We start from the raw sequence: 24,952 nt of genomic DNA, 5'->3' as shown, positions 1-24,952 counted from the left end.
TAGGTTGACCTAGTCTTTTAGTATTAACCAACTTAATCACATTTTTATTTTACGTTTAAACTTTTAAATGGAAATTATTGATGACTTTTTGAAGTTTCTGAACCTATACTTTCATAAAATGTTTTTAAAATTGTAAGTTGATTGCTGTTTTCTATAAACGATGAATCATCTGTACATGATTCTGAATACACAATGTTGTAGCAGTACATAATCGTAGAATTGGTGTTATCCCAGTCACCACATTGCAGCCCAACACTATTTAATTTCCACAAATTGTATTTTATAGTCATTAGTCATTTTAGATAGAACTGATAGAAGGAAAAACAATGGTTAGGTATAGTCAACAAAATATTATAGACTATTTTATCACAATTTTTACTTATCGTATTATATTTTTAATTTGGCCGTCCAGTGTTAACGATTTGTAGCAGTTGTCAACATCAACATCTAGACTTAAAAAAAAGAAATAAAACAAATCAATGTTAGGGGTGTAAAAAATAAAAATTGTATCTTATATTATTATCACGACTGCCGACTGGGAAACGGAAACTGCATCAAGTAAAAATTATATTCCGCGGAAATTGATCTTTACCCAATCAAAATTGTACCAATGTTCCAAGTTTGTTGCAAGGTGGTTTGCACGAAAGACAACAACAAGATTTGCGGTGAACTGTCAGGCCAGGACGCCGTACGGCGATCGAGACATGTTCTCGTTAGGCCGCAACGACCTGCTTTTCAGCAAGCAATGCTGTTGACGGAACAAGATGATATGATCAACGGCGAAAATTATGACATGCAGCAACAGGCATACAAGCAAGATCAGGTAAAGCAATAAGTAGGTAATAACGCGTTCGAACACGGAACACTTTTGCATTTTTGCTGCCAGCTCTTATCATTAAGACTCCTTCAAGCTGCACTGCGGCCGTAGAAACTTCAATGAACGGCGCTATTCCTCCTAGCGAGCCATCGAGTTCACCGGTGTTCTTACCGCCGGCCCGGTTGTTTAATTGTGAGTGCCGCCGTGAAAATCTCGTGTGATCACGAGACTTGTGTTTTTGTCGTTGCTGCAATCAGCCGGCATCATCGGAATCATAAGCAAGTAATCGATTTTTTGTTTTCCGTCTTAGAGGTTGACCACAACGCAGCGTCGCGTACGTTCACCGCCCTAGTGCCTCCGCAATACTTCGTGTGATCACTATACGTGATAATATCGTATTTGTCATTGTTGTGATCAGCCGACATACCCAATTTGTTAAAATACCTACTTATCAATTATATGATTGTGAGGGCCATCAGGTTTTGCCGGTTTTGGTATCCGTCGTGGTCAGGCCCGGATTAACACTATCGTAGGCCCATCTGCTAATACTGTCCTGTAGGCTGTAGTGTTCAGTATTTAAATGATTAAGAAACATAAATATAATGATTGGGAGAAGTAGTGTTGAATCTCAATGTGATAAGTCTTTAAAAACGAAAATATTTACAACTTGAAAATCATAATGATATTTTACATTTTAAGCACATAATAAGTTCTATTCGTGTTATACATAGTTATGTTATTACTACTTAGTATTACAATAGGAATATTATAAATTTAAAAACAAGTGTACCCCTCATAAGTGGTGTATCCCAATAAGCCATGAAACAGAGGACTATATTTAACAAAAGAAAACGTAATAATAATATTGCGTGTGTGAAATGTTGCAACCCAGAAAGTTCACAAAATCGAAAATACACTCTCGACGGTTTCGAATAATAATGACCAAAAAAATTGTTTTTAGCGAAAATGAAGTTAACCTACTGTAGTACTATTTCCTAAAAGTGAAATGAATTCTTTAATCATAGTAACATCATCAAATATACTAGGTAATATCATATAGGCTGACAGACTATCTACGCTTAGAATAGTTTTTCATGCACAATGATTTTATATCATTGAATTCAAATTCAACATCATTCATTAAAGTGAATCCACTTGGCACTTGTGACCTACTGTACAACAGAGCGATATTGTCTTACACGCTTTTTGAATGAATAACATACATGACTTTTTTTTAAACAATATACTAATTATAATCTATATTATTATCACCGGTTTCATAATACTATGTAAGCAAGGTGTACTTTTAAGTGCATATTAACGTTAGGCGTTATATTAACCATAAGGTATATCTACAGAATGTCTACCGTAGATTCTAACGACACCGTAATGCTGGAGTTAACGGAAGGCGAAAAGATGAAGAGGATTTTTGAAGAGCTGTTAAGATTGGCAAAGTTCAACATTCCAACTAAATTTTCGACACGGGTTGGGACTTGGCCGACGTTGAAAAGACACGAGTCTACGCCGAACGTGACCACGACTTGTCATCAACCAGCCGCAGCAGAGACTCCGAAGTCTACCACCGATGTTTGTCCGCTCCGGCCGAGCTGCCCTGCAAGCCTTTTGAACTTTCTGACGTGCTGACACAAAACGGACCCCCATTCACTTCATCGGACCTCGAGATGTACGTTCCAAAGGACGCAGGATCCAACGCGTCGCTGCAGGATAATAGTGCTGTGAGTTCGATGGATACGCCGAAAGGAGTTAACACGTTATAGTGTATGTCCACGCAGTCGGCGCCTGAACTACAAGCAACATCGCTTAAAGTCCGGGAAAATAGCGAATTTGAAGACTGTTCAGCGCAGAATCAATGGTCCTCAGCGCCAAATATACATATAATTTTTGGACTGGTGGTGGTGGACCACCCGGAACGGGAAACAGAATGCAGTGACGGCAACGAACAGGAGTTGGTCAGTGACCCGATAAATCTTAACGGCGTCGCTTAATATGGAGCCGGACGAAAAAATTCGTCCAGCGCATGTTTTGCTGCGCCGTTTAGAGGGTGACCGCAACCACTTAGTTGCTGAATGAAGTAATTCATTATTACCGAAATAATTAGAAAACAATTTTTGTTCATGAACTTGATTTACATAAATAAACTTGCAGCTTTCTTATGTTACTTGTCTAGTTGGTTTTTAATTAAAATAGTATTATATTATAATCAGATGCATCAACATTCAACACCCTAGCGGCCTAGCGTAAAATTAATTTATGTAGCTTGTGAAAATCCTAACTATATTGTAAATCTCTACTCTAACCTCTATAATATTGTACCAAAAACATCCTTGAACCAAATAGATACGTTTTTGTATTCAAATTGATATTCAAATAGATTTCCAAATAATTACGTTCTTTACAGTTATATCTTATATTACTAAAAATGTTCGTAGGCCCTAGGCACAGTGCCTATAGTTCCTATGCCCCAATACAAACAATGGATAAACCAATTTAAATTTATAAGTAGCTATTGATAATAAATCGAGAGACTATAATATTTTTTTTTACAAAATGTTACAGTGCGCATTCCAAAACCGTGTTTACGAGAGACTCGTAGTGAGTCTCTCAAGTCTCAATACACTCTCGAAATATAATATTATGATAATGAATAATTTTTTAACGATTACAAACTAGTTACGTATTCACTATTCAATGGGTAAAATTAAAAAATCTGTGTAAGAGCCATCAATAATTAAAATAAAATACAAGCATTTAGGTGACAGAAAATCCTCTATATTATATAAATTTATAATACCTCGTTATTAAATTATATACATTACTGGAATCGCGGAAAAAATGCCCACGGAAAAAAAACCCACGGAAAAAAAACCCACCGAAAAAAAGCCCATGGAAAAAAAACCCATAGAAAAGAAATCACCAAGGAAAAAAAGCCCATGGAAAAAAAAACCCACAGAAAAAAAGCCCTCCAAAAAAATTTTAATTAAAAATAAATGTTAATACATCTATATTTAATATAATTATTATATATTTTTTTATTTAATCTAGTTTATACAATCTGTAAAAAGAAAAAAAAAGTACAATAAGCATAAATGATGTTTTTTTAAAATTATTATATATATTAAGTATCTTGAGGGAAGAACCAACCAGCGAAGGCACTGCGTGGATTACAATGAAGGAAAAAGGACAATTGACAATTTTTTAGAAGCTATTTCATATAACACACGAATAAAGCACGATTAACTTTATGTATACTATAATTTTTGCGACTATTGCGATTATTATTATGATTATGTTTTATTATCTGTAATGTTGTGATGATATCATCACTTATGACATTTGTTAATTATTATATTTATAGTTTGAATCACGGATATAGATACTAGTATCTATATCCGTGGTTTGAATATTATGTACTGTTTTATCACAAAATAAAATAACTATGTATATAGTATTTGAGTTAATCAACAAAATAATATAAAACACACTTTTATTTTCGTGGGTTTTTTTTCCGTGGGTTTTTTTAATTTTTGGGTTTTTTTTCCATTGGATTTTTTTTTTGGGTTTTTTTTCTGTGGGTTTTTTGTCCGTGGTCATTTTTTCCGCTTACCACATTACTGCGCTATTATTCTGTTATAATAATTTACTGTTGCGCGATATTCCATGTGGTTATAAGTTATAACTGTAAAAATAAGCAAAATGGTTAAGATAAATTTATATTTTATGAAAACACAGTGAAAAGTTAACGTTTATACAACTATGAACATTATAATTTCAACATTAATTGATGGTTCAATAAAAGTTTGCATGCTATGTGGAGCTGTCGAGTAAGCCACACCCGTGATGCTATTTGGTTGTAACGTCTATTTCACGAATCCGAATTACACTAAAGTGCCTTAATAAGTTACTTTGTATAAAAAAAAAAAATGAAAGCTGTTGCAAATCGTAACCATATTGACATATAATATAATATAAATAATTTTACACCGAGATCCATTTAAATATCATTACACGCATATTATGCAGACTGTTTTTGTACATTGTATCCCTCAGTCGGATAAGTATAATTGTAGCGGTTACCTGACCTGACGTTAAAATCGACGGCTGCATACTACTTGCGTCCCCGAAAAGGTATATTTTTTAGGTAGTAAATTCAACAGGTAACTTGCGTCCCGTTTTGTGGACGCAACTCGACTATATTATTCTTCCTACCTGCTATAATAGTCGTAACCGAGTTGCGTCCTAGATAAATAACATAATAATATTTTAGATAAGATAATATTATAGCGTATTAGTGTAAGTGTGATAAAATTTAATACACACCATTGCGATGTCCGGTTGTCACCAAACAATTTCCGAGCCATATTTATAACACTGAATGCTTTGAAAAACCAACACCTGATATCTGATTTGATAAATATATTATAAATAACGATTGATCAGTATAACACAGAGTATTTCGCACGGTGCTATACTTTTCTCAGTACATGTTACACAGTGTTCGTTAAGTGTTCGATTAAAAATGGAAAAAATGTTTAGCTCCAAATTGTGTGCGTCAAAAGAATTTTTTATAATTCATAACTATAAGTTCAGTTACCATAAATTACTTAAAAATGAAGTACAACGGTGGAAGTGCACGAATAAAAATTGCAAAAGTTTTTTAAAGCTCGATGATCTACAAAATATAATTTCTGAACCAACATCTCATAATCACGATTCAAATGAACCAGCACACCTTAAACGACAACAATTAAGCAACGGACTAAAACGAAAAGCTATTACAGATATATCAATAAAACCATCAAAACTTATTTGTACTGAGCTTAGTGGCGGATGCATTACTTCTACAGCCTCAGATATTAACTTAGTACGTAAAAATATCTACAATGCTCGGAGAACTATTTTTCCAAGAATTCCGACAAATTCTGAAGAGGTACACAACATGTTACAAAAATACCAAATATTTACAGCTGAAAATGAAACTTTTGTTATGGTAAACGATAAGCAAACAAATATTATATTATTTTCATGCGAAAAAAATTTAAGATTTCTAAGTAACCTTAAAAAAATATATGTCGATGGGACTTTTCAATATTGCCCAAAATTTTTTCTATAAATGTTTACAATACATGGTCTGATAAATGATTATTACATTCCATTGGCATTTTTTTTACTGCCTAACAAAGAAAGTAAATCGTACGAAAAAGCGTTTACATATTTAAATGAATCGTGCTCAAAATATAATACTACCTTCGCTCCTGATACTGTGTTCGTTGATTTTGAAATTGCAATTCATAAAGCTGTGTGCACTGTATGGACAGAAGCGGAAATAAAAGGTTGTCGTTTCCATTTGGGACAATCGTGGTATGTATAAATTAACATCCGTATAAATATTTGGTATAATTAACGGTTTAATTTTAAAACAATTAAACGTTGTAGGTGGCGAAAAATACAAAATATTGGATTGGCCAATGAATATAAGAATAAATCAGAAATAGGTTTATTTCTTAGAATTTGTTTTGGACTGCCATTTTTACCTCCAGAAATGGTAAGTAACGTATTTGCCTATGAAATCATTCCAATCGTCCCAGCAGAATGTTTAGAATTTACTGACTACATATTAGACAATTATATATCTGAAAATGCTTAATTTCCTCCAAGTATGTGGGCACAATGTTCGTCTAGTGTACAACGAACAACGAACGCATGTGAAGCATTTCATTCTAAATTCAATTCATCTTTTTACTCAAGCCACCCAAATATACATCAATTTATAAATGTTTTAAAATCATTTCAAATTAATACTTATGTGTTAATGAATAGCATAAATACACCCAAAAAAGACTATAGAACAAAAAAATACCAAAAAATTGACTATTTAATTAAAGAAATAAAAAAATTCAGAGAAAAAACAAATTCCGCTTTTATATATTTAAAAAACGTTTCACTAAAATTTCAGCCAACATTATTTTAATTAAGTAATTAATGATTTTTATATTTCAATAATTTTCGTACTACATTTTTTAGTGTTAACTCTTTTTATTTTGTAATTAATTTTGACGATTTTATTAATGAAAATTAATTATATTCCTACCTGTATTATTATTTTTATATTTTTAATTATGTATAATTTTTTTAATATGTTTATTTACATCATTTTGTATAATTTTATCTATTTAAACGTGATGTGATAATGTGATAATAGAATCATATGTATATGTAATCAATATAATATTCTATTAAAAACTGGGACGCAACTAGGTTGTGTAAAAAGATACTGTTGGACGCAAATAAGCTATGACCCTTTTTGAACCTTTTTTGATGGGACGCAACTCACCTACTGATAATAATCTCGGACGCAAGTAGTATGCACCGAAATCGACAACTAGGTACCCGGTATTGAGCAGCGGTTGTGATGAAGCCGATAGTAAGGCCGTACGCCCGTACATAATACGAAGATATAGTATTTTAAAAGCACTTCGACGATTACGGAGTTTCGACCACATATCTAACATGTTTCAACTATACGAGGGAAATGTACAGCTTTTATGATAACATGTAAATAATATTAGGTATTATTATTGTGACAGAACACAGTAAGCGGCGACGTTGAAGCCGATATCGTCCATATAATTATTAACACTGTCGGATCGCGTTCGTGGAAGAGCGTTATGTGTGACACGCAAAAAGACAAACGAGTGTCAGTACAGAAGAACGGACTGTCTCGTTTAATATAATAATACGTGAACTAGAATTAAATTATAGAAAAAAAAATTGAAGGGGGGGGGCATGAGCACCCGCATGCAAATAGATTTTAAGAATTAAAAAAAAAAATTATAAAAAAATCAGATATTATTTAATTTAAAAAAAAATATGTGAAAATATGTGCATTAAAAAAAAACATTAAAAAATGCAGTATACAAAATCAGTATTCCTAAACTCCTAGCTTTATAATGTACATTAATTATATCATGAGAAAATTAATATTTTAAGGAACCAGCTGGTTATCAAAATTGAAGGAAGGTGAATTAAAAATTGAACTAGGGTTAAATTATAGAAAAAAAAATTTGAAGGGGGGAATGGGCACCTGCGGGCAAATGAGTTTAAGGAATGAAATAAAAGAAATTATAAAAAAAATTAGATAAAATTCAATTTTAAAAATAAAAATGGGAAGGGGGGCATGGGCACCCGCAGGCAAATGCATTTTGAGTATCAAAAAAGAAAAATATATAAAAGTATTAGATATTATTTAATTCAAAAATAAAAATGGGAAGAGGGGCATGGGCACCCGCAGGCAAATGCATTTTGAGTATCAAAAAAGAAAAAATATATAAAAAAATGAAATATTTATTAAATTTTAAAAATAAAAATGGGAAGGGGGGCATGGGCACCCGCAGGCAAATGCATTTTGAGTATCAAAAAAGAAAAAATGTATAAAAAATGAAATATATATTAAATTTTAAAAATAAAAATGGGAAGGGGGACATGGGCACCCGCAGGCAAATGCATTTTGAGAATCATGAAAAATTAAATTTATGAAAAAATTTGCATTAAAAACAAACATTAAAGACTGCAGTTTGTAATATCAGCATAAATAAACTCATAGCTTTATTTACAATAATTAAATGTTGGTTATCAAAATTTAAAAAAAAGTATTAAAAATTAATCGAGAATTCAATTGAAAAAATAAAAATGGGAAGGGGGACAATGGCACCCGCAGGCAAATGCATTTTGAGTATCAAAAAAGAAAAAATATATAAAAAAATGAAATTCAATTCAATTTAAAAAATAAAAATGGGAAGTGGGGCATGGGCGCCCACAGGCAAATGTGTTTTGAGAATGAAAAAATAAAAATATGAAAAAATTTGCATTAAAAACAAACATTAAAGACTGCAGTTTGTAATATCATTATAAATAAACTCATAGTTTTATTTACAATAATTAGGTTATGAAACAAAGAATATTTATAATGCACTAATTGGTTATAAAAATTTTAATTTATTTTTAAATAATCGAACAAGAGTTAAACTACAGAAAAATAAATTTAAAAAATAAAAATGGGAAGGGGGTGTATGCGCCCGTGGGCAAATGAGTTTAAGAAAATAATTATAAAAAAAAAATTTAGGAAAAAACAGAAAAAATATGATCAGAGTTTTATAGACTTTACCTGAGTGTAATAAAATAATGTGTTAATTGAATGAAAGTTGTTATTGGTACAAGAAATTAAAGTGAATGATTTCTAAGTTCTCTACAAGAAACCAGCTGGTTATCAAAATTTAAATATGGTATTTAAAAGTCATGGAGAATCGAATTCAATTTTGAAAATAAAAAAGGAAAGGGGGCATGGGCGCCCGCGGGAAAATGCGTTTTTGGAATCAATAAAAGTAAAAATATGAAAAAATGTGCATTTAAAACAAATATCAAAGACTGCAGTCTATAATATCAGTATGCCTTAACTCATAGCTTTATTTACAATAATTAAATGCTGGTTATCAAAATTTAAAAATGGTATTCAAGTCATCGAGAATTCAATTTTAAAAAAAAAAATGGGAAGGGGGACATGGGCGCCCGCAGGCAAATGCATTTTGAGTATAAAAATCAAAATAAATGAAAAATTCAGATATTATTTAATTTTAAAAATAAAAATGGGAATGGTAGCATGGGCGCTCGCGGGCAAATTAGTTTAAGAAAAAACTTATAAAAAAAAAAATAAAGGAAAAAACTGAAAAAATAAGATCAGAGTTTTATAGACTTTACCCGAGTATAATAAAATAATGTGTTAATTGAATGAAAGTTGTTATGGATACAAGAAATTAAAGTGAACGATTTTCAAGTTCTCTTTTAAGTTAAAGCTTTTTTTTACTTAAATAATTTAATGTTGAATTAAAATTATATTGTGTTTGAAACTGTAACTAGCATACATTTTGAAAAAGTATACAAAAAATTCAAATATAATAATATTTTTATTTTTGTTTTGTTCTTAGTAAATGTGTTGGAAAAAATAGATTAAGTGCTATGTGGAAAGAAGTGAGAAGAAAATATTTTGTTAATTCTAAGACAATATAATTTTAATTCACCAAACCATATTTTAAATTAAAACTAATGAATAAATAAATACTGAAAACCTTACAATAACTCCTCATACCGTCATCTCTCATAATTTTTTAATTATTAATTTATTAAATTTTTTTATACATGAGAATTTTCAAATCAGTTTTTATAATTTTTTTGTGATATACAAATCACTAATTAGTGTTGACTGTATTTAAGTTATTATTAATTATAAGTACTGGTACAACGCTAGCCGACTGGCTTTAAAACTGTCGATACAAATTATGATACTTAATTATGTTCTAATTTCTCTTGGTAATATTTAAATATTTTCTTTTATTGTTATGCTTATACAATATCGAATACCTTGGTAGTTAGTAGGAAAAGTGCATTGCAATGCACTCGACCCGGGATGATAGTACACTACCACTAGCCTACTATCATCACCACAGCTTCAACTATCCATAGTCCTTAGACATACTAACCTTTTCATGATTTATTTACTTAACTCTCTGTCTTAACACCATAGTCGCGCGAGTTGGGCAGTGTGGGGGGTGCTAGTTTAATCACCCCCGTTTGGCGCGCGACTAACAGAGGGTTAAGTGGGACCCTTAGAATAAAAATATCTCCATTTGGTTTTCTATTTTTGTGTCGGCTTATGAAGTTGAACTTTTTCTTTTATTTTATGATAGACACAGTCGAAGCAATGGCAATATCATTTGCCCTAGACCTCATTACAACAAATTGTATATAAAGCAGTAATCCTTTGCGACTCACTTAGTACCTTGAGGAGTATTGAAAACACCTCCAATCCAAATTAGATCAACAGAAAAATCCAGAACCAGATCTAGAACCCCACACACCAGCTACTCTATTACCTTAATATGGATACCCAGTCACAATCAAATTCCGGGAAACGAAAGGGCTAACGTAAAAGCACGCCAAGCAATAAACTCCACTACTTCCAGTAGACTTAATTATTTTACCCTACACGACGCCAAATTCATAACCAAAATAATATCAAACAACATGTGGCAACGAGCATGGAAACAAGGTACCTCAAAATTAAACCAAATTAAAAATACCTTCCACTCATGTCCTTTTCCACCAGACTTCTCAAGAAAAATGGAAACCGCGATCAATAGAATTCGTATTGGACACACATCGATAACACACCAGTATCTGATGAAGAAGGAAGACCCACCCCTATGTGCCAGCTGCGGTACTCCCCTCTCAATTAAACACATTTTTACTGAATGCCGAAAATAGATATAATAGAAAAAACACAGGAATCTACGGGGGGCCATGGCCCTTTGCCTCACCACCCTGCAGGCCATGGCCCCTTGGATCCGCGCCTGGTTCGTGATCGATATTAATAAAGTCTGGCTACTCATAGTACCTATCTATTTAATTATTGACGATAATTATTGTGTATTGATAATTTGTTAGTTAACGTATAGTTGCGATACAATACGACTTACGCTAGACCGTGGAACAGATATCGCAAGCTCATCCCTATTGTACAATAAGTCTAGTATAAGTGCCCAAACATTGCTTTTATAGTCGCACCTCTACGGGTCCGATACCGCCCGCCGCGGCCCGCTTACTCAAGCCAACCGAGCGGCCCGGATTAAATTTCCCCCCGCATAATAAATTGTACATACATTTGTGATATAAGAATAAACCATAAGTGATACTACAAAATTGTATTATAAATTATTTATAAAGAATAGGTCACCGAATATCGGCGTACCGTTTCAAACCATCAACTAGCCACGCAGAAGTAGAAGCAATGTTATCAAAATGCATTGATTGGTTTGAGGTACAAGAGGACGCAACGCGGGTCTTAATTCTTCGTAAAATACGAAACATGGAAGCTCAAAAATCTCGTGAACCAAAAAAACAAAAGAAGATGACGGGTTATTTTGTTTAATATTTTTTAGAATGGTATTCTTTATGTTATTACATATATATTATTAGTATTTATTATTCATTATCATGTATTATTTATTGATATTATATTTATTATTTTTGTCTGAAAATTACGTCGTAAAATATATAGGTTTATTGAAAAATGTATTTGTGTTATTGTATTTCTGTTAACCGTCTATTCGATTAACCGTCATTGCCCCGGTCCCGACATTGACGGTTAATCGAGTTTCTACTGTAGTTAGTATTAATATTTTATACGCATGTGTTGGCCCCGTGTTACAAGTGCTCATTAATGTCAGCAGATCTCATTTAGCAATGAAAGTTTTAATATTAGAGTGATTATTATTATTTGGAATCAACGGAGATGAATGATAACTGCTAACTAAAATTTGATATGTTTTATACTCGTAAGACGCATTTGAACAATTGGAGACTACACATTCAGATGAAACGTCTTTCTTAAAGCAACATATTTTTATTAGTTATTTAAATTTCATATGTTTTACAAAAATTCTAGGAAGGTGTCTAGATTTGAAGCAACTGAATAACGTATTGAAATAATTTTATTTTGGAATTATTTGAGAATTATCTGGATGATAAACTTTCTCCCCTTCCTCTGCCAATAATTGACACCACTAAAATAATCGTAATTTTTAGTGGTTCTATTAAATCTATAATTATTATAAACAATTTGTATTCTCTTTTGTCTAAAGTATGGTAAAACTAGGACAATCAGCATTTTTCGTAGGGGTCACGGTTGTGTTTGAGTAACACTCGTATATGTGGAGCTAGGATTCGTCACTAAACACCCAGGTGGTCACCTATCCGGATGCTAGCTACGCCGGCCGATGATTGACACCCATTAGGGACTTCAGCCAATCACCGCGCCACACCAACGACCAACTGCATTCATTTTATTTTGTATTAATTGTATATAACATATTATTTTGTATGCCAATTTGATTGTAAATAAACCATGCACTATGGCTAACAGCATCTTTTGTGGGGGTCATTGTTGGGTTCGAGTAACACGTGTGTATGTGAAGCTAGGATTCGTCACTATATACACCCAGGTGGTCACCCATCCGGATGCTAGCCACGCCGGCCAATGATTGACACCCATTAGGGACTTTAGCCAATCACCTAGCCACACCAAACACCAACTGTATTCTTATTATTTTGTATTAGTTATTAATACATATTATTATATTTCCTATTGCTACAAGAGGAATTGGCTTACGAATGGTGTTTCAACCATGTCACAATAAAATGACGTACAGTCATACAGATACTATAACATAATTTATTACATAGGTAAAAGAATTACTTTAATATAAGTTCACGTGATAATTTCATATAATGTTTAAAAGAAATTAACTATTTAATACAATTATTGTCTTTCATTAATTTTGTGTATCAACTTTAGTAGATCAAAAATCTAAAATAATCTCCATCCAACAACAAAATGTAAATTTGCCAATACTTGACAAACATTTAAATTACTAAATTCATACTTTACTAGAAATTTCGTCACCTCCTCACATAGTACTTCACTCCAATAATAAAGATTTGGATGAGTTAAATACTTAAATATTACAATTAGTTGCTTCCAATCTTGTAACACCATTTTTATAGGGCCTAACCACAGTTTTTCTCGGATCTTAACAAATTACTACAGGACTAGCTATTTCATTTCATTTCTTAGGGTAATGTATAAATAGAATGTTATCATTCATTTAAGTTAATGTAAATAATAATGTAAATAATTTAACAAAATAAATTAAATAATTAATGTTAATAAAGTGCTGTGATTAATTTATTATTAGGTATCTAAAATCTTTTAACTTTTATTAAACATGTTACATGCTTATCGAACATATTTTGATATTATTTGTTATATATCATTATTTTTTATCTTTGAAAAACGTTTTTTTAATAAAATAACATTTCGATATACCATTTTTGTCTGATTTCTATTGAAAAGATAAATTTACAAAAATTATTATAAGAGTAAAAATTGCCTAATCATTATGAACAAAGTGTAACTAGGGTCACAAAATGAAAAAAAATTGTTGTTGAAGTTATTTTATATGGCGTGATAAATTTAATGTAAGACAATATCATTATTTCATTATTTTATTTTTTATATTCTAAAGCAAAATATTTTTTGGAGTACTTATGGAGATTATAGTAATCAAATGTCGGACAAGTAGTTCATTTGTTATACTTTAATATTTAAAATTATATGAACAGAGTAGTGAAAAACATTTTATTCATTAGCAGTACTGCTAATAAATTACACCCCCTCATAAAGACTTGAAATTCATATTATTTGTTTCCGCTAAGTTTGTGGTTTTATTGGAAAAAAAATGATTCGAATCATTGTTCCTAACAAACCGGATCAGAACGTAAGCGTCAATAGTGTTACGCACATTGTAGCCAATTTGACTTACAAGTACATGGAAGATAAAGCAGCTGTGCAATTCAAGGATGAAAACAACTGACCTGGTGAGTGAGTCTACCAATTTAGCACCTAATTAAATGAAAATGGCTTTATTTCAATAAATTATATTATCCTGTCCTTGTGTTAAAATAAACATTGTTGAGGAATATATTTAAGTCTATATCCACAGTATCATTTTATCAATAAAAACGTTGGATAGTGGGAAAAATTTTAGCGTAAAGGTCAATCGTAATGCCTGATGAAAATAACGAATTGGCCGTAAAACGTTAGAGATTCCTACATTTACGGGCAAATTCAAGGATTGGGTTACGTTTCAAAACATATTTTGTGCATTGGTACACACAAATAAAATAATAACAGATATTGAAAAATTTTGTTATTTAATAAATGCACTAGAAGGTAAAGCAAGTTCATAAGTTAAAAATTTAGAAACGTCGTCATCGAATTATGAAATTGCACTGAAATTAGTTACTACACGATACAAAATACTCGCATGTTGATTCAAACACATACGAAACGCATTTACGATCTGGAGCCAATTGATATAGAATCGGGCGTTAAGCTAAAATAGCTAACTGATTCGCTTAATGCACTTGTCCAAGCATTAAAAAACTTTGAATCATGATTCGTACAATTGGTATGCATTGCTACTACATGTCATATACACATAACTTGACACAAATTCAATGCATGAATGAGAAATAGAGGTGTCGAGAGACGACTTACCGAGTGTACAATTAATGAAGGAGTTCCTGGGTAAGAGAAGTCAAATGTTAGAGTCGGTCGAAAATGCAAAATTATTAACATCCAAACGAAACGATTCAAGTTATTCATCAACCAAAACCTCAAAATTTGGAACATCAAAAAAAGGTGCATCCAGACATTTTTAACAACGTGTAAAATGAAATGTTACATGTGTCAGCAACCGCACCCAATATATAAATGTTTTGTATTCCTGGCACTTGATAATATAGCGTGCTGAAATTAGTAATTGCTTAAAAAAATTCGACCATCAGGCAAAACAGTGTCCCGCTAAGAAATGTGGAAAATGTCAGGAACTACACAATGCACTCTTACATCAAGATAAAGAAGCCAGTTTGGAAGAAGGAAGTATACAGAGTGACGGTTCAAATTATGTACTAGTGGTTGCGCATACCGTGGATGCGTGCTATTGCCGACGGCAATAATAAAGATATCAAGTTCTGCCGCAAAAATGTACACGGCCAGGCATTACTTGATAAAGGGTCTCAGAATACTTGTATTACAAATAATTTGGTACATAAACTCGTAGAGTTATATATGTATACCGATATGCGGAATAAGTGAGCCAAAGAACAATATTAAGTACAAAGTAACAGCTGTTGTGCAATCATTAAATAGTTCGCAATAAGTGAGTTGATTCCCGAGACCTTTCTCGTGTTTTAGTTGATTCCCGGGTCATTAAGAGTTACGTACGNAGTTGATTCCCGGGTCATTAAGAAGTACGTACGAGTTGATTCCCGGGTCATTATATATTTTATTCAATATTTAGTAAAATATTCAGCCTATTAACATAACCCAAGAAACACCACGAGGAGGTTGGCTGACAAGTTTCTCAAAAATGTTGTTTTTTTTAGTTTTTTCATATTTTAAAAATCGTTCAATAATATTATTTTATTATTAAAAACATTTAGTAGTAACTAGGTAAAAAAATATAAAAAAATTTAGTAATTTGGTAAAAATTTGTAACACATTGTTTTTATAAATTGGTATCTGGTAATGAGATTACCAGTATACCGTGACATCTCTTCTCTTAAATTTTTTTTTTTTGTAAATTCGCGCGTGGTCTTGGTGGATATAAGAGCGAGTTGTGTGTGACGGTCAAACTCTTTATTCTGTCGTAAACTCTTTACTCTTGCAATCTATTGATAATTTATATACAATATACAACAATAGGGAATCAACTCGTACGTACCCTCTAATGACCCGGGAATCAACTCAACGGTGTCGGTGCAGGTAAACAGGTACCCGGGAATCAACTCGTACGCAGCCAAATAGTTCGTACTTAACGACAATCGAGTTTCTAGTGTTATCAAAAAAAATAGGTTCATTACCACACGTGCCAATACACACTATAAGCTTTCCCGATCACATTAATGACGCAGACCCTTCATTTACGTATCCGGACAATATTGACGTTCTTATCGGAGGTGATACTTATTGGGGCATAATGTGTGATGAGAAGTTAATAACCAAAGATACGTTATTCGGATGGGAAGTGGTAGACAAAACTTCGACAAAATGAAGTACCAGACAATTAAATTCGTGTTTTAACAACTCAAAATCAATACCATTTGTTATATTACAAAATAGAGTTATTTTGGAAAATTTAATATTTAATATTTAAAAGACGTATTTTTTTCTGACGTCTTTTCTTACTTTTTTGTTCAACTTGATGACACTATTGAGAGGATGTCTACGCACTATTTGTTTGCTCTTTATGTCCCACGCGCAACAAAGCTAATTTATGTTTAGCAGAACCAAGTAACCAACCATTATTAAAGTAACAATACATGGTTGGTTCTGATACATTAACTGCTTTGTTGTGCGTGGGATACTGAGAGCAAACAAACAGTGCTCTGACATCCTCTACTGATACTTTATTCTATCCCATAAGTCAAGGTCATCAACCTATTGCTAGGTAGTTTTTCAGCTGATTGGTTTAGTGGCCTTTGCAATTCATGAACCTTTCCTACGTATTCGACATTGTTAACCAAACTATTCTACCTCCACATTTCCTATTCTCCCTCCCTACAAGTCTCACTCGCTCTCCCATCTACCCCCCCCCCAATTCCCATTTTCTCACTCAGTCTTTCTTTCTCTCACACACAGTCTCTACGATTGCGATAACCGAACGCTTGATATAAGTAACCAAACAGTTCTGTAGTTTCAACTGCCATTCGGTATATTCTACTCCCATAGTCGGAGTCTCATACCTATTGGCTATTGCCTATACTCTCGTCTCTCATTTTCTCAGCAACCACGTGTCTTGTCCACATCCGTGTGTCTTGTCCGCGTTTTATTAGTTACTCACTCATCGTCGGAATATTTGCAAAACTCTCGCTATTCGACATCAATTACAGCTCAATGGCATATTTATTAAAGGATCACTAGGTGATGAAATTGAATTTGGCCCTTCTATCGAAATTAATAATATTGATAGTATTATTAATGAAATCAATCAGTTTATTAAAATCAATTCAACTAGTTCATTAATTAAATATCCATGGATTACTATAAAAGGTTGTAAATATCAACCTAAAATGGTATTAACATTAGATATTCATGAAAATCTTTACCCCAAGTTTGGTTTAATAAATTCTATATTTATTTCTAACGATAAGCTAATCATATTTCAATGTGCAAAACTTAACACCACGGTATTTAATGAACATTTATTTTCATTTGAAGTTAGTCAAGAAAATGGTACTACAATTTTTGTTTCATATGATTCATTACCATCATTTATACCTAACAATATAAATGTCATATCAAATGGTAAAAGATATGTAACTGTTCGAAGTGGCCTTTAAAATACATTTGATGACAATTATTGGTAACTAAATATAATATATTCTAATATATTTATATATTTTTATATACCTACCAATATACTACGGTATATACTTTAATACAGTTAATTAATAATTAATTCCCAAATAACAGTACATTTTATTTATAAAAAAATAAAGTAATTATTATTTTGCAAATAATTATACATATATTGATAAAATAATTTGAATGTCAGTTAATTAAACTCTGTAAAACAATAAGGATATATATTATATTGTTTCACCACAATTATTATATGTTGTCTGTTACCTACATAATATAACAAAGTTATTATATTTTTGTATTTTTGTATATTGTAGATATTATGAAATAATAATAATAATATTTATAATTTTTATTTATTAAAAAATTACCATTTTACTTAGGTATCATAATATTTTTTATAATATTTGACATTTTTAAGGAATTGATGATTATATGAATATATATAAATATGAACTTATGAATAAATTTAATAATCATGTATTTTGTATAATGTATGTTGCTGTTTATTTATTAAAAATAAATTAATTTTTGAAGAAACTGTTTTTTTATTTATTGTTAGGTACCTAAATGTTTAATTGTTATATTGTATAACGTAGATACAACTAATTAATTAATTGTTGTAAACGTAGGTATACAAGGATATTAGTTGCTACTAAGTGATCAGTTATTGCTATAGAATTGTGCGGTTATATTTACAAAAAAACATTGTTATATTAAAAGTATAAGATTGTAGTGCTCACATATGCATTATAATATTTTTGTTGTTTCTGTCTAGATCACTGTAATAATAACGAATATTGTTACGTAGTTACAATGAAATGATTTGTAATCGGTAAAGAATTTTGTCGGTAGTATGAACAAAACGCATTATTGTACCAATATAATGTTTTATCAAACTACCACAGGTTATTTATGTTATAGGAACCAAATACATATAGCAAAACAGAACTAGTAGCCTTCACATATAGTTTTGTGGTCACGGGTGCAACCTAAAAATTCAGTTGAGCCAATCATATATTGACTGCTACTACCAATATTTTTTTTCCGTGTATAGAGCCTACAGGTCATCGTACCTGATCATCGGTGAAAATATTTAAATATTACAAAAAAAGTTTAAAACAAAAAATAAAATAAATTTCATAATTTTTATCATAATTTTATTGATAGTCGGAATAGCGTTACACCATTGATTATAGTCTTTTCTATTATCAATGGTTGTACCAGTAGTTGCAATACTAAATTGGGGGTAATAAAACTCTGATCATTTAACAATATTAATTCAATAATTTAAATTATATTAAATACAATCTACTGTAAAATAAAAAGTACATACCACATGATTTCTGCTATACAACTAAGTCTTTGAAACACTCACGTCAACACATTTCACACTGCATAATATGACATTGTATTCAAAATTGGCAAATTTTCTCTGGCGAATAGCATCTCTGAAAAAAACGTAGCCTATATAGTAAAATGTTCAACAATATACGTATAATAGAACAATGAAATATATATATATATAACACTAAATTAATAGTGTCCAGCAACGGCTAACTTTGGATTAAAAAAAAATTACAAGTTCTAAATTAAAATTGTGTTTTATGAGTAATAACTTATAACGGGTAATTCTAAATTAAACCATATAATGTATGTCTATTTCAAGTACTTAAAAATAGGTTATAATTATAAAATTACCCTACGATCAGAGAGTAGAAAAAACGATGACGACGAGCAGCGTTTGTATATTATTTTATCTCTCGTATTTTATGCATTTGCTCTCAGAAATAAAAAATGTGTCTACATAGGGGTAGCATATTTTTCATGAAATTAAATTCTTATTTGAAGTATAAAAAATAAATTTAAGTACCAAAAAAATATGAAACCAAAATTAATTACTTTAAACATCGACGCTTTCGGGCTTCGGCGGAATTCCTGATATTGTGTGTGCACTGGAGAATAAATCAGAAATACGACAGAACTTAGTCTTAAAATATTGAGATTTATTACTAAAAAAAAAACCGTACGGATCGCTTCATGTTTCTTGTTCATGTCTGCTGCTTTTCTAACTGAAATTTTAGATCGATTGCGTCTTAGCAACTACTTCGACAATCGCCACGGATTGCATTGTAATTTATACTACGTCAACATCATAAAACCATAGATATTACAAATTTTTATATGAAGGAGGTCCGTGTTTGAGATTTGATCATTAAGATAATGAAATAAGATATAACAATAACCAAATTTGTTTATAATTTTAAAATTTAAATTACAACAAAAAGTACCTATTATTTTAATTTTTAATTTAATAATTGATAAAGGTGGTGTTGAAATATTCGAAGCACAAGCATTTTTTTTATGAGTTTGTAAATAAAAATCCTACTGTAAATAATTGTGATTACTACTTTTTAGATTGAACATAAAGGTATTCAGTGCCTAATACATCACATTTACCGTATACCGACTAACCGACTATAATTTGTAAAATTCCAAGTTAAATATTTACTCTGAATACTGTCGAGCACGAAATTAATAATTAATATTTTATGTATTATTTTGAGTGTATTAGTTAGATATATTTTAAGCTATTTAAGAATATTTAAATTTTAAAATTTCCTTATTTAATTTCCGATGGATATTCAATAATCAGCAGAGCGACTTTCTCAGCTTTATAAAATAATTTGATGTTTGATGTACGACGGCGTCACTTTAATTCGCGGTTCGACTACAAGCAGGCGGCATAGTAATATGCCTAAATTACTTAACATTTATATAAACTAAAAATAAAAATTGTTGAATTTTGCGGAACGTAAAGACTCTCGTGTGCTTACTGTACTACTGTAATATATCTAGTATGTACAACACTATTTATATCTCTTTAATTTAATAAATATGTTATTATATTCTGCGACCTGCATATGCCTTCGTCGTTAGTGATATAGTATTTTTTGTGTTGCGCGCTCGGGAACAAAAAGTATGCTCCTACTTCACCCGGGTAGCAAATTGTCTGTGGCAATTAATTTTAATTTTGAGACTAAGAAGTAAAATATTTAAGCCTCAAAAGAATAAGTAATCAAACTTACGCATACATCGACTCTTCGGGTAGTATATAGCTGCAAGGCGCCATATCTTGAGTGCAGACGCCATATCGAGCAACTTCTTCCTTCATCTAAATCCGAATTGAGAAAATCGAGATCTTGTATAAAAATTACTTGAGTAGGATGAAATATGTGAGTAAATGTTTATTGTTGCCACTTGCCATACACATTTCTCTTTTGTTCAATGAAATTATTAGAATTGCGAATCGTCTCCGGTGAGTGACGACGATCGGCTTTTGCCACAGATGATAGGTATTATAATATAGTATGTTGTCATCAGTTTTCGAGTTTTTGACTTCTTTGGATTACACGATACATTTTTATTTCAAATTCCGAAACAGAATATTATTGGGAGTATTTAAATCTATACAATGCAGAACACGAGTACACGACACTCTAAGTAGAGGCCATTTAGATTTTTAGATACACTACTGTCGCGAGTCAATTTTTTCGTACGGCATCTAACAATATGGTTTTTAGTCTTAACGGTTAAACTATAACTCAACATAAAGTCATAAAACCCTATAAGTGTCGAGACTTGAAAAAAATTCAAAATTAGGATTTGAAATTTACAGAAGTAATAAAAAAATGGATACTTTAATCGTGCCTATAATTTTCTCTCTAGGCTCGGCATTAATATATTATTAAACAATATTATTCTATAATAGTGTGCAGTCACCGATGTATTTGCTACAAAATTGTGTGGTTATATTATACTACTACACTGTAGTGTAATAAATAATATAATATGTATACAGCCGTGTAGGTACCTAACTTAGGCTCTCACATAAAGGTAAGTGACGGGGTAAAAAAAATGTATTGCTTCCCTCGTACCTACCTATATTTATTGTTTTATATTTTAAAACTTACCCTACAAATTAAGTACTAAAAGTATAGTTTATACTTTGCAGAGGTCGCTGTGGGTATTTCTTAAAATAGGTAGTATTTAAAAAAAAAATAATCAACATTTTAGGTTTGTTAGTTAGGTACACATGAATTTACTAGACCAATTTGAATTAGTTAATGCCAAAAAATTTGTTAAGTACTTAAATAACAAGTCACATGTGACATGTCACATCATACCATGCTGATATAGTAACACACTAACACATGATCCAAGTGAAATGCATTTCCAATAACATTAAGATGTAACAATTAATGATGAATACTGTTTAATGCTTTTAATTATATGTTTTATAACAATTATTCGTAATATTTTTGGTTTTTAAGGGAGTTTCCAAAACGTAAATAAATTAATATCAGTTATAAATTTTTTCAAACTTATAAGCCATACAACAGTTAAAATTTGCATTTACTTGTTAAAATCTGTACATATTTTATGTTTAAGGTAGTAGGTACATTAGTTACACGTCATAGACACATAAATAATGGATGAATTATTAAAAAAATGTGATTTTATATCTGTAATAAAATAAAAATTATATAGCTGAAATTGAAAATATAATTATATTTATTTTTTAGTTAAGGTTTGTAGTATTATATTGATGTATGAACTGAAAAATACAATGTTGAGTAGTCAGGATAGGACATGTTTACATTGATGAACTGATTGGTTTTGAAATGATATCTAACATGTTTTTTTCAATTTTTGTATTTAAATTACTATTTTTGTCATATTTTGGCAGATGAAGTGCTTAATGAAGTATTACAATTTAAATACCATATCACCACAAACCTCACATGTGACCGGAGGTGTTGAGTTACATGTCGCACAATACCATCCATGGCCACAGTCCAACAGTTTGTATTGCGCTTGGTCTGGTACATATTGTACATGGTGCATACATCCGAGGCACTGACTTGCAGTTGGATGGAGTAAAGAAGTATTTTGCATCCATTTACCTTTTAATAAAAAAATTGTACATTCTTAATATAAAAATACAAAAGAAAAATGCTACAATCTATACACTCATAATTACCATCTCCTAATTTAACGTGCATTATTTGGATGGGTTGTGTTGTAGGAAATTCAATTTTGCAGACACCACATTTATATAAGCGAATCGCACACTCATCACAACACCATCCGTGATCGCAAGGTACATGCTCACCTTTAGAATAAAAGGTATTTAAGTGAGTTTATTTTTCAATTTTGTTCAGGAGGACGTTCTGTTGATATTTTTCTTACATGTGCCTAAACATATAGCAAATTTTAAGCTTAGCAGATCAGATTTAGCTTTGTTAGTTTAAAAATTTGAGTGAATTATCCTCTTTTTTAAATTTAAAGCTAAGAAGGGTATTTCAGGCTTTTTATTATACTTTAATTTTAAAGTGAGTTATGAGTTTTAAAATTGTAAATTGTTTGTACTTCATAAATACTAATCACTAGCTTTAAATTTAAAATACAGTAAAAAGTCTATGAGATACCTAATAAAAAATTTTCACTCCAACTAATGGAGCTAAATGTAATTTTCTGAGAGTAAAATTTGCTGTGTTTTGCACTTCTAAACCAGAAACAACAAAATTAGTCTGAGTAACGTTTTCTTAATAAAAAAATATTCTAATAATAATATAAAAAACTTGTCTTCCAACATAGGATTATCCAAATCAAATGGCTGGTGAGCTTGTGTAGTAATTTGGTCTGAAACAAAATAGACAATTATTAACATAATATTTGAGTATTATAACATTTAAAATCAACATACCATCAACAAGAGCGTCAATTAAGCTTAGCTCAACTATTTCATAGACCTCTTCCTCTACTGACAAATAATTGATATCTGGCTGTTCAACTTAAATACAAATTAAATTGTGATTGAATAAGTGAATATTTTAACAAAAAAGTTATAATTAGTTAAGGCACATTATAATATTTTTTACCACATTCTTTTTTTATATATTTACATTGAATTTGGATAGGTGCCTCAATATTATTTAAATTTCCTATAATATTGATATTTAGATTATAGTAATTAGAGTATACAATGTATTATTAACTTTAATGTATAGTTGTATATTACTGAGAAGATTATGATCTTCAATGAATAGAATGTTGCCACTTTCTGGTTGTTGCCGTACATTTGGACATTTGGATGTCTGACCATTTGTAGAACTGCTGCTGCTGCTGAACGTTGACGACCACGCCCCCCTGGTCTTCTAGCTCCACGAATGTGGAATGGCGGCAACACAGGTGGAAGAGGCTGAATTCCAACCATTGATATCTGTAGCTGTCCCAAATCTTTAGGAAGGATTTCTTTAACTCAATTTTATGGTCATTTAGTTTATACACTCAATTGAATTTATGTGGTACCAACCATTAGCTAAATGGCCTATTTACATATTTATGTATTCTTTCACTGAGTAGGAAATTCTTCTTAAATATGCCATTGTGTCATAGCAGACATAGCGTACGCTTTGTTGAGCATCTGCCAAAATTCAGTTATTTGTGTCTCTGCTAGACACAATTGATCTTTGTACCTTTAATTAAAGTTTGATTTATTAAAAACCATTTCAAAAATTTAAACTTATTAAGTTTATAGCCTTACTCGCTGCTTACTCGCTGGCCGTTGAATGTTTGTAAGGTTTCCCTCCGTACTCTACTTTCAATGGAACGTAATCGATCTGCAAAATATTATTAAAAATCAATCACCATTCTAGTTATTGTCAATTATTAGTTTTATAAAAATAAATTACCGTAAAAGGACCAGACTGGGGGATGTAGGCCTATGTTGGACTTTAGAATGCTGTGAAAACTTTCTACATAATTATTGGTACGGATGTTTACACTATAAACAGTAAACCCAGATGGACGTACTGTTGTTAACCAGTATTGTCGAACATAGTCCACTAACTGAACAATTCGGTTCAGCTAGTATGCCCATAAGAGTTGCCAGCCTTGTGATTGCCAGAAAACCTCCAAGAATGTGGAAGTCTTCGGGAAATTCTGGAATCCGTTGTGGTGGCAAGTGTGGTAAAGCCCTTATCTATATAACAAAAAAAAATGTCAATATTAAT

The 24,952-nt window shown here is 31.2% G+C and overlaps 1 pseudogene; it reads right to left on the bottom strand.

The window, feature by feature from the left end:
- Positions 1-22,811: 22,811 nt before the first annotated feature.
- Positions 22,812-24,921, bottom strand: LOC111028052 (annotated as a pseudogene).
- Positions 24,922-24,952: the final 31 nt, after the last annotated feature.

Source organism: Myzus persicae, unplaced genomic scaffold (assembly GCF_001856785.1).
Source record: "Myzus persicae strain clone G006 unplaced genomic scaffold, MPER_G0061.0, whole genome shotgun sequence".
Classification (NCBI taxonomy): Eukaryota; Metazoa; Arthropoda; class Insecta; order Hemiptera; family Aphididae; genus Myzus; species Myzus persicae.
Note: the sequence above shows the minus strand (reverse complement) of the source record. Positions and strands in the feature narration are given on the sequence as shown.